Source organism: Sphaerodactylus townsendi, linkage group LG12, assembly GCF_021028975.2.
Source record: "Sphaerodactylus townsendi isolate TG3544 linkage group LG12, MPM_Stown_v2.3, whole genome shotgun sequence".
Classification (NCBI taxonomy): Eukaryota; Metazoa; Chordata; class Lepidosauria; order Squamata; family Sphaerodactylidae; genus Sphaerodactylus; species Sphaerodactylus townsendi.
In genome coordinates, this window is record NC_059436.1 from 53,091,284 (window position 1) to 53,101,218 (window position 9,935).

Below are 9,935 nucleotides of genomic sequence, written 5' to 3' on the forward strand. Positions count from 1 at the left end.
GCCACCACGGATCTATGGCCTACGGCCTACTGGGAGCGAGGGTCTCAGTGGCTGACTCCACCACAGAACCCAGGCTAGAGTTATCCGCTGTGTGGAGAGAAAAAATGTCCTGCCTCTTAAAGCCATGGTGGCGAACCTTTGGCACTCCAGATGTTATGGACTACAATTCCCATCAGCCCCTGCCAGCATGGCCGATTGGCCCGTACTGGTAGAAGACTGATGGGAAGTATGAATCCCTGTATCTGGAATAACAAAGGTTCGCAACCACTGTCTTAAAGGCTTAGGTAAAGGTAGTCCCCTGTGCAAGCGCCAGGCCATTACTGACCCATGAGGTGACTTCACATCACGATATTTGCTTAGCAGACTGTTTTGCAGGGGTAGGGAACCTGCGGCTCTCCAGATGTTCAGGAACTACAATTCCCATCAGCCCCGGCCAGCATGGCCAATTGGCCATGCTGACAGAGGCTGATGGGAATTGTAGTTCCTGAACATCTGGAGAGCCGCAGGTTCCCTACCCCTGGTTTAGGGGGATGGATGTTTTGCCATTGCCTTCTCCAGTTGTTACCGCCAGGAAAATAGGAAACTATTTTCCTGAGCCTATCGCTGAACTACACTGGCTAAGGATCAGAGCAAAGAGACCAGTGTTCTCCAAAAGTCTCCATAAGGCTTGTAAAGAACGTGTATATATGAATGTGCTGATGTTTCACATGGTTTCCTTCTTGCCTTTGTCCCTTTTAAGATGTAATGTAAGCCCCCTCAGTGTTGGATTTATTATTTGCAAAATGTTCAGGATTATACTTTAGCTAGGTTCTCCAGTTGATTTAAGGTTTTGTTACTGTTAATTTAGGATACTCTTGCTTATATGTATATGGGCTTGTACTGTATTGGAGGTTCTTTAAGGTTTCCTCTAATGTTTAAGTTTAGAAATGTTATTTTAGATATCTGTATCTGTTGGGAAAAACAGCAGCTTGTAACAGCTGATATTAAGGCCCAAGGAAGTTAGTCCTGGAATTCAGTTTGGACCAACACCCAGGTAATCCCATCTTCACCAACAAAAGGGCCTTTTGACTAACAAAGGATGGACTCAGGGTGTGGAAGATGTCACCCTGTTTTGCTATTGGACTGTTTGAAGTTTTACTCTCAGGATCCAGAAGCTCATTGGACTGTTCACATTCTTCCTTTCAGGATTCAAGAATTCATTGGATCATTTAAACTTGTCTCTGTCTAACACTCCCAAGGAACCACCTCAGGAAAGAAGGTGCAACCTTTTTTTCTGGGATTTGATCTCATCAGCATGTGCAAAAGGATTGCTTTCTCCCTTTGGTGTTCTAGGATATTTTCTCTGTATTAGATGGAAGGAGATCGCCCCTTTTTGCACTATAGGGGTGGGACTACCCTACACCCCCTTTCTGGGTTACTGGGGAAATGTATAAAAGGGGCTGATGCACAGCCATGTAAGGGGTCCTTTTGCTGAGCTGTGCCAAGAAATCACTTGCCAATAAAGAACCTTCCTGCTTTTGAAGAAACTCTGGTCTCCTGCGCCTTTCCTCCTTGCCTTGCTGTCACGAGCTGAAATCACTTGAAATCACTCCTAGAAATCATTTTATGTTACCGGGGCAGCGGTAACAAATTGGTACCGTGACTCAAATCCCCTGAACCTTTTGGGGTACACCAAGGGGCTGCAACAAGGAAGAACTAGAGCTACGGTCCAGGTCCAGAAGGCGAGATTTTTGGAGCACAGTGCTGGCCGCCCGGGGAACAACACTTGAAGTTTGAAGACAGGTGAGATCCCCACAGCTTTGGAAAAGTGGGGAAGAAAGTTAGAATTTTGGGTCAGTTTAGTTTAGCATCAGGTTTGGCTTGGGGTTAGAGTCCCCTGGAGTGTGGTTTGTACTGGGTTCGGGTCCTGATCGGGGTTAGAAGACCCTGGAGTCCGGGTTCTTGGATTTGGTATTGGGTCCAAGCTCTGATTGGGGTTAGAGGCCCCTGGAGCTTTGTTTGCACTGAATTTGGGATTTGATTGGGGTTATAGGCCCCCGGAATCCCGGATCTTGGGTTTGGATTCAGGTTTGTTTGGGGTTAGAGTCCCCTGGAAGTGTAGGATCCAGTTCAGGTATAGTTTAGAATCAGAAATTAAGTCACTGTGATTCAGGGAATAAAATGGGTGCCACTGAGTCAAAATCCATAGGATCCCAGTTTTTACCCCAAGATGCACCACTAACGTGCGTCTTGTTTAATTGGAATAAACTTAAGAAGAGTCCCCAGGTTAGTAGAAAGCAGCTTTGCACATGGTGCAAAACCAAATGGGTAGACTATCACTTATCCTCCGGAGAGTGGCCAGAAATGGGGACGTTCGATTTGCCCATCCTTCGAGAACTTAATCAGGCCTTACGAAGCGATGGCAAGAAAAAGGAGGCAAGGGCGCTGAGGAGGACCTTTATGGAAAGCTCTAGGGAACCCGAGCGGTATGAGTACCCAAGGGGCTCCAATGTAATGATAGTCAGGTGCCCACTGAAAACAGAATCTAACAAAGCAGGCAATTTCTCCCTAAACCCTCAGAAATCTAATAAAGCAGAATCTAACAAAGCAGGTGATTTCTCCCTAAACCCTCAGAAATAATACCTTCTGCCCCTGAGGATGCCTTTGATCCTCCTCCTGTACTGCTACTCCTGTACTGCTACCTCCTGTACTGCTACCTTTGCTCCTCCCCCAGCTACTACCCCTACCCACCCAGTTGCTGCCCAGCCGGCCACCATTCAAGTTTCTGGCGCGGGGTCGGGGTCCACCCCCTCTTTCCTGCCCTCGCCAGACCTTGGCTCCCCTATCCCCTCCACCTCAACGGGCACAGACTTGGCTCAAGCAGTTCAACACTTGACCCAAATCACACAAAGAATGGGTTCTTCCCTCTTGGGCTCCCCTCTATCGTCCCAGGGATCCTCCCAAGCTGCGGCTACAGAATCCCCCTCGGATCTGTCTCGCTCTCAGGCTCTTACCTCTACCCCTACCTCTAAACAGGAAGACCATGTGTATCCCACTAGAGAGCATCGCCCTCCCAATAGGCTCCAGGTTGGCATAGAGCCAGCTTCCCCCGATTCGTTCCCAGATGGTGATGGGTGCTAATGGGCTCCAAACAGTGCATGTTCATGTCCCTTTCACAGCCTGTGATCTGTATAATTGGAGGAGAGAGATCGGCTCATATTCGGCCGACCCCCATGCTATGTGCCAATTAGTAGAATCAATTTTTGCAACCCACCTGCCCAACTATGCAGATATTCAACAATTACTTATGATATTCCTGACAATGGAGGAACAATCTCTGGTAATTCGGGCAGCTAGGGAAGAGGCAAACAGGCAGGTAATCCTCCTAAGAGAGGGAACGAATCCCCCTACCCTAGATCAGATTTTCCCATCTCAGGACCCCAGGTGGGATAGCCATAGAATGGAGGACAAGACACGGCTAGCTGGGTACCGAGCAATTATATTGGTTGGACTTAGGAAAGGGGCTCCCCGCCGTCATGACTTATCCAAAATACACCTTTTGAAGCAGGAAAAAGATGAATCGCCAGCTGCCTTCTTGGAACGCATCCGTTCCGAATGTAGAAAAAGCACGGCTCTGGACCCTGCTGATCCCAATATTCGATCTCTATTAAATAGCATTTTTATTGGAGGGAGTGCCCCTGATATTAGAAAGAAGCTGAATAGGATAAACATCAATGGGGACCCCAGGAAGCTTCTCGAGGTTGCCACCACTGTTTTCTATGAACGGCCAGAGGCTGCTATTGGGGCCCTACAGTCAGAAAGTTTGTTCGAATCTCTCTTCAGGCATAAACATACCAACTGTAATCTTGTGCACTGTTATTTTGAAGCAAGTCCTATTGAATTTCCATGTAAAGTCAGGTTGTGTCTCAGAGCCAAATTTGATGGTTTTCTTTATAAGACTATTGTAGGAATTCTAGACCTCTGGCTTGGACAGCCCAGGCTGGTGATGCCATCAGATCTCAGAAGTTAAGAAGGCAGGTCAACCCTGGCAAGTACTTGGATGGGAGCTCTCCGAGGAACACCCAAGGGGTGACATGGAAACAGGCAACGGCAAACCACCTCTGAACATCTCCTTGCCTTAAAAACCCCACCAGGAATCATCATAAATCAGATGTGACTTGATGAAAGAAAGAAAGAAAGAAAGAAAGAAAGAAAGAAAGAAAGAAAGAAAGAAAGAAAGAAAGAAAGAAAGAAAGAAAGAAAGAAAGAAAGAAAGAAAGAAAGAAAGGCTCATTCCGCAAATGCATCACAAGTACTAGATGGTAACACCCAGATACAACCCTCAAGATGCCCTATCCCTGCTTCAACAACAACAGGCCAGACAACATGCAGAAACGGCTGCATCTGGAATGATACAACTGGAGAAATGGACAAAATTGACCACCTAAATTGACAATCAATTACAATTACATCATGGAATATTGCAGGGTGGACTACCAAGGCCCAAGATGCTAATGTTATCAGTTTTCTTAACCAATCTGACATTTTGTTTTTACAGGAGACATGGATGACTGATACCTTTGACATTCCTAATTTTTGTTCTATAACATCTGAAGCAACACCAAGCGTAAGGGGAGGCAGACCATCAGGAGGGTTGGGAATATTCATCTCAACCAGTCTACAGGTGCAAGTTAAAAGAATTGACTGCCACTGCCCATTGGCCCTAGTGATGTTATTATATAATAAGGTATTTAGCTTTCTCTGTGTGGACATCTACCTCCCCCCTTCTCAATCTAAGGCACAGGTTGAGGAAAAGTGGGCCAAGGTAGATGAAATGCTAGGCTTTTTGCTATTGAACTACCCAACAGTCCAAATAGTTGCCGCGGGTGATTCTCAACGCAAAAATGGGATACAGAACGATGAGAGCGGTTGTTAGAGAGATATGGGGCATGCACAGAATACAATGAGAGAACCATGCAGATACACCCAGAGAAACAATCTGGATACAGCAATAAGAATTATGCTGGAATGTGCTTATACCAGACTCAGCAAAACAAATATAACTTAGTTATCATGAATGGGAAGCCAGTTTCAGGAGGAATTACTCCAGGGCTTGGCAATTTACTTTTTTTGGTCTGGAACAAAAGTGTATACTACTATTGATTATATGGATGGGCTCACAGGAAATTCTAAATAGAATTAAGACACTTTACTATTGTCCCTAGGATAGAAAGTGACCACTTTCCCCTGGTGTTGAAAAATGACAACTGGACAGCTGGAGACTCCACTAGGAGGAAACTACATTTAAATCTCTCAGTGGAGTCAAATAAACTGAGAATAAAATGGAACAGCAAATTAAGAACAACAATTTTACCGAGTGGTTTTTATGACTCAGATATTGGCAGACATGATGAAAAGACAAGTTCTTAGAACAAGCCTATAAAGGGTCAGTGGTGGGCGGTTATGAGGAATTGGTACAAACTCTTAAACCCCTTCTTACAAAGAATAGCAGAGACACCCTGTACCCAGAATCACGTAACAAACATTGGTTCGATCATGATTGCAAATCAGCAAAAGATAACCTTCTAAAACTATTTAACAACTTTCAAGATGGCTTGATTGAACAATCACAAGTATTAGAAGGGAAAAGAGCATATAAAGCCTTAATAAGAGACAAAAAAAGGAGAGACAGCCACGGCAAATGGCAGGCTTTAATAAGAGCGACTAAAACAAATGATTCCAGAACTTTCTGGAGTCTAATCACAAAGAATAAAAACTTCCATAACCTCAAGATGGCGAATTCAATTGCAGGGGATGCCTGGGAGAGATATTTCTTTAATCTTTATAAAGACCAGCAGGCCCCAACAAGGCAACATCTTGCCATAACTTGTTACCCCTTTACATGGCCACCAGTGACACCAGAGGAAGTTAAATCGATGATCTCAAAGCTGCAAGCTGGTTAAAGCCCCAGGAAATGACTTCAGGCCACCAGAGTTATGGAATTCCAATGCAGAATGGTGGGCACCGGTATTGGCCAAACTTTTTTTCCCATATTAATAAAGCACCGGTCATATTATTCCATCAGACTGGAATGCCGCAATTATCGTTCCCATTTTTAAAAAAGGTTTGTCCACAGAACCGGCTAATTATAGACCAATTAGCCTGCTTAATGTCACGAGCAAGCTTTATACTAAATATCTGAGTCCAAAACTTTTAGAATGGATGGATAGGGAAAATATATTGGCAGATGAACAGGCGGGCTTCCGCCAAGAAAGGCCGGGTCGACAATGGACCAGTGCCTAATACTTTTTTCAACTTTTATTTGATAGTAAGAAATATGTAAATATTAAAAAAGGATCTCTATTTGCAGCCTTCATTGACCTTAGAGAGCATTTGATAATGTCACATCGTAGCCGGCTATGGACAAAACTAATGAAAACTAATATTACGATAGGGCTGTCTCCTCCAATCTAATTATCAAGTTACCACGAAAATACAACTGTGCAGATAAGGTTTACGCGATGATGGCAGACTAAGCACGCACCCATGTCCTACCCAGAAAGGGTGAGGGCAAGGGTGTCTCCCTAGCTCCCTCATTTTATTTAACATCTATGTTAATACACTTTATAACTGCATTTCAAGGGCAGATACCCATGCACCTTCCCTTACCCCCAATAAAAAAAAGAATAATAGCCATTCTTATGTATGCAGATGATGCAGTGGTATTATCTCTTACAAGGGTGGGACTGGAAGAGAAAGCACTGAGGATTTTTTGACCAAAAGTGCACAGAAGAACTGTTAAACATCAATTATACCAAGACTAAGATAGTGCACTTCAACACTAAACTCAAGAGATCTAAATGGCAGCTGAAAGGGCAACAGATAGAGCAAAACAAGGAAATGTTTCAAATATCTAGGAGTGGTGTACCAATAAGTGCTAAATGGGAAGCCCACAGCCCATGTACAATCAGTTAGTTCAATCGGGCTCAAAAAAGAAGTTCACAGGCAATCTTTGAGGTTTTTTTTTCGCTCACAGGGGAACTTGGATTCACTCCCAAGTGCAGTTAGGACTGTTTGAGGCCAAAGCCTTAGCCCAATTGACCTCTATAGGTGCTCCGTTGGCAAAAAAAGATTTCAGATTTTTGTGCCATTTGGAGAGGAGTCCGTCCTATCGATTTTTCTGAGATACTTCGGTTTAATACATGCACCGGAAAATGTACAGCCAATGTGAGTATTAAGGCAAGAAAGCAGGGATGGCCAAAGTTGAGACCACATCTTTTGGAATTTCATTAAATCCATCAAATACTGGCTTAAAGTGCTTTCCTGTCCCCAGGGATTACTGCCGCCTTCATTATTGGCAGCAACACCCTACCCCGGATGGCTAGGAAAAGATTATATATCAAAACTTAGGACAGTGCGTGGTCTTGATCCAATGCAACTTTTGGAGATTGGAAGCAGCAGAGCAATGGGTATGGGCCACCAACGTCTTGCTGACATTGAGATGCAAGCAGATTTTCCCCGGCTACCTGTTCTATATATAAAACCACTAAAATCATGCCAGATAGGTATTTCAGCTGCACCTTATCTATCTGTAATAATATCAGCGTAAAGAAGCCGATGGGCTTTTTTCTAGGGCTCGCTTCGATGCCTTCGCGTCAGCTAATCTGATGGGACGATTCCAAAATATTCCAAGGCAACAGGAGAACCTGTGTGTGCAGCTCAGGGGAAGTAGACTCAATGTCTACATATCTTACTGCATTGCAAAGTTACATGAAGGTGAAAGGGAAGCTGTTGATCCAACCATAAGTTAACACGCCATGTATATCCATTCATAGGATAAACTCAGGATACGGTAATTCTGTAAGAATATTATTAGAAGATCGTGGTTTCTGCCATTTCACAGAAAGGTGCAGCTAAAATTTTGTATACTGGTGCACAACATGCTGTTGAAGTTCCTTATTAAAACAAAGAGCTGCACTGTGTGTGATGAGGACTGTAATAATGCCTGGAAGCTAGTATGTTATTTTATTATTAATAGATTTTTATAATGGATTTTTTAATTCTATATTATATTTTTGTATAAGTGGAGTGCTATGTATTCACATGTACTCTGATTTTAAACTATTGGCTGGCCAAAAGGCCGTAATAATAAATATCTATCTATATCTACCTTAAAAAAAATTCCGCAAATGCAGAATAATGCACTTCCAAACTGCTTTCAATGCTCTTTGAAGCTGTGCGGAATGGCAAAATCCACTTGCAAACAGTTGTGAAAGTGGTTTTGAAAACGCATTATTTTATGCTTAGGTGTGCGGAGAGGGGCCAATAGAAAGAAAAAAAAAGAAAGAAAGAAAGAAAGAAAGAAAGAAAGAAAGAAAGAAAGAAAGAAAGAAAGAAAGAAAGAAAGAAAGAAAGAAAGAAAGAAAGAAATTATAGAATCCAAGAAAGGTGGAGTTGGAAGGGATCTCCAGAGTCATCTAGTCCAACCCCCAGTACAATGCAAGAAATTCACAACTACACCCCCCCCCACACACACACACACCACCAGTGACCCCTTCGCCATGCTCAGAACATGCCAAAAAAAAAAAAATCCCTCCAGGATCCCTGGCCAATCTGACCTGGAGGAAAATTGCTTTCAGACCCCAAAGTGAGAATTGCATTTGCACGGGTGAATAGGCAGAGGAAGAGTTCTTCAGCTCCCTTTCGCCATAATGATTCTCTCCTACAAATCCACAATCCCCATGTTATCATGACAAATCAGTGTTTTAGTGCTGCCTTCTTGTGGATTTATTGCATAAAACATGTGCTTGTACTGGAGATGGTCATGTTTTCTTATTTTGTTTATCCCTCCGTTCTTCCAAAAAGTGAGAACCTGGATCCACACGCACCCTCCCCATTTTACCAATGGTGCCAAATATGGCAGGCGAAGTGACTTGCCCAAGCTCAGGGAGAATGTTACCCGCTGTGGAATTACACCTCCTAAGCCCATGGTGGCGAACCTTTGGCACTCCAGATGTTATGGACTACAATTGGCCATGCTGGTGGGGGCTGATGGGAATTGTAGTCCATAACATCTGGAGTGCCAAAGGTTCGCCACCACTGTCCTAAGCCATTGGCTTTTATGGGCATAGAGGAGTGTAACCGTTGAGATGGCACTAAGCAGGAATTCAGTGGGGGATTTCACCTCATGCCTCCCACCCCAGCTGGTTCTGTAGGCAGGAGCTGTAGATTAAGGAAGCGCCTGGATTGCTCACCCAGGATGAGCAGGGGAGTGGGTCGGGAAAACTTGCTCACCAAGTTTTTATATTTGAATGCTTTTATATTGTAACTAAATAATGAAACTTAAAGAATATGTTAATCAGTCATGTTCAATATATGTATCCTAATGCTTCATGTGTAATGAATCCTGCTATAAATGTTATTCTCTCAGTTTGAGGTGTAAAATAGCCAAAACAGATTGCTTCTCTAGACCCTAATCAGTAGGTGCTATTAAGCAGAAACTCCATTTAGAAGCTTCTTAAGGCCTCTAGCTAAAGTCTTTTTCTAAGATGCTTCGGAAGCCTGGTTTCAATAGTCATATACAGTAATGGAGTGGGTCAGGAAAACCTGGGTTCATGTGTAGGCTGACCAGATGTCCCGCTTTTGGCGGGACAGTCCCGCCTTCAAACAATTTGTCCCGCGTCCCACGGGTTATTTTAATTGTCCCGCTTTTTGGAAGGCTGCCGCACTGCCTTCTGGGGCACAAGGCAGTGCGGCAGCCTTCCGCGTGCGCGGCCGCAGGAGCGCAGGGCCTTCTGGGGCACTGCCAGAGCGCCCCAGAAGGCAGTGCGCTCCTGCAACCGCGTGCGCATGCGCGCTTGCGCGCGCGTGCAATCACCCGCCTACCCACCAGTCCCAGGTCACAAAGGTGACCATTTGGTCACCTTATTCATGTGCCAAACAGCCCCCTGCTGATA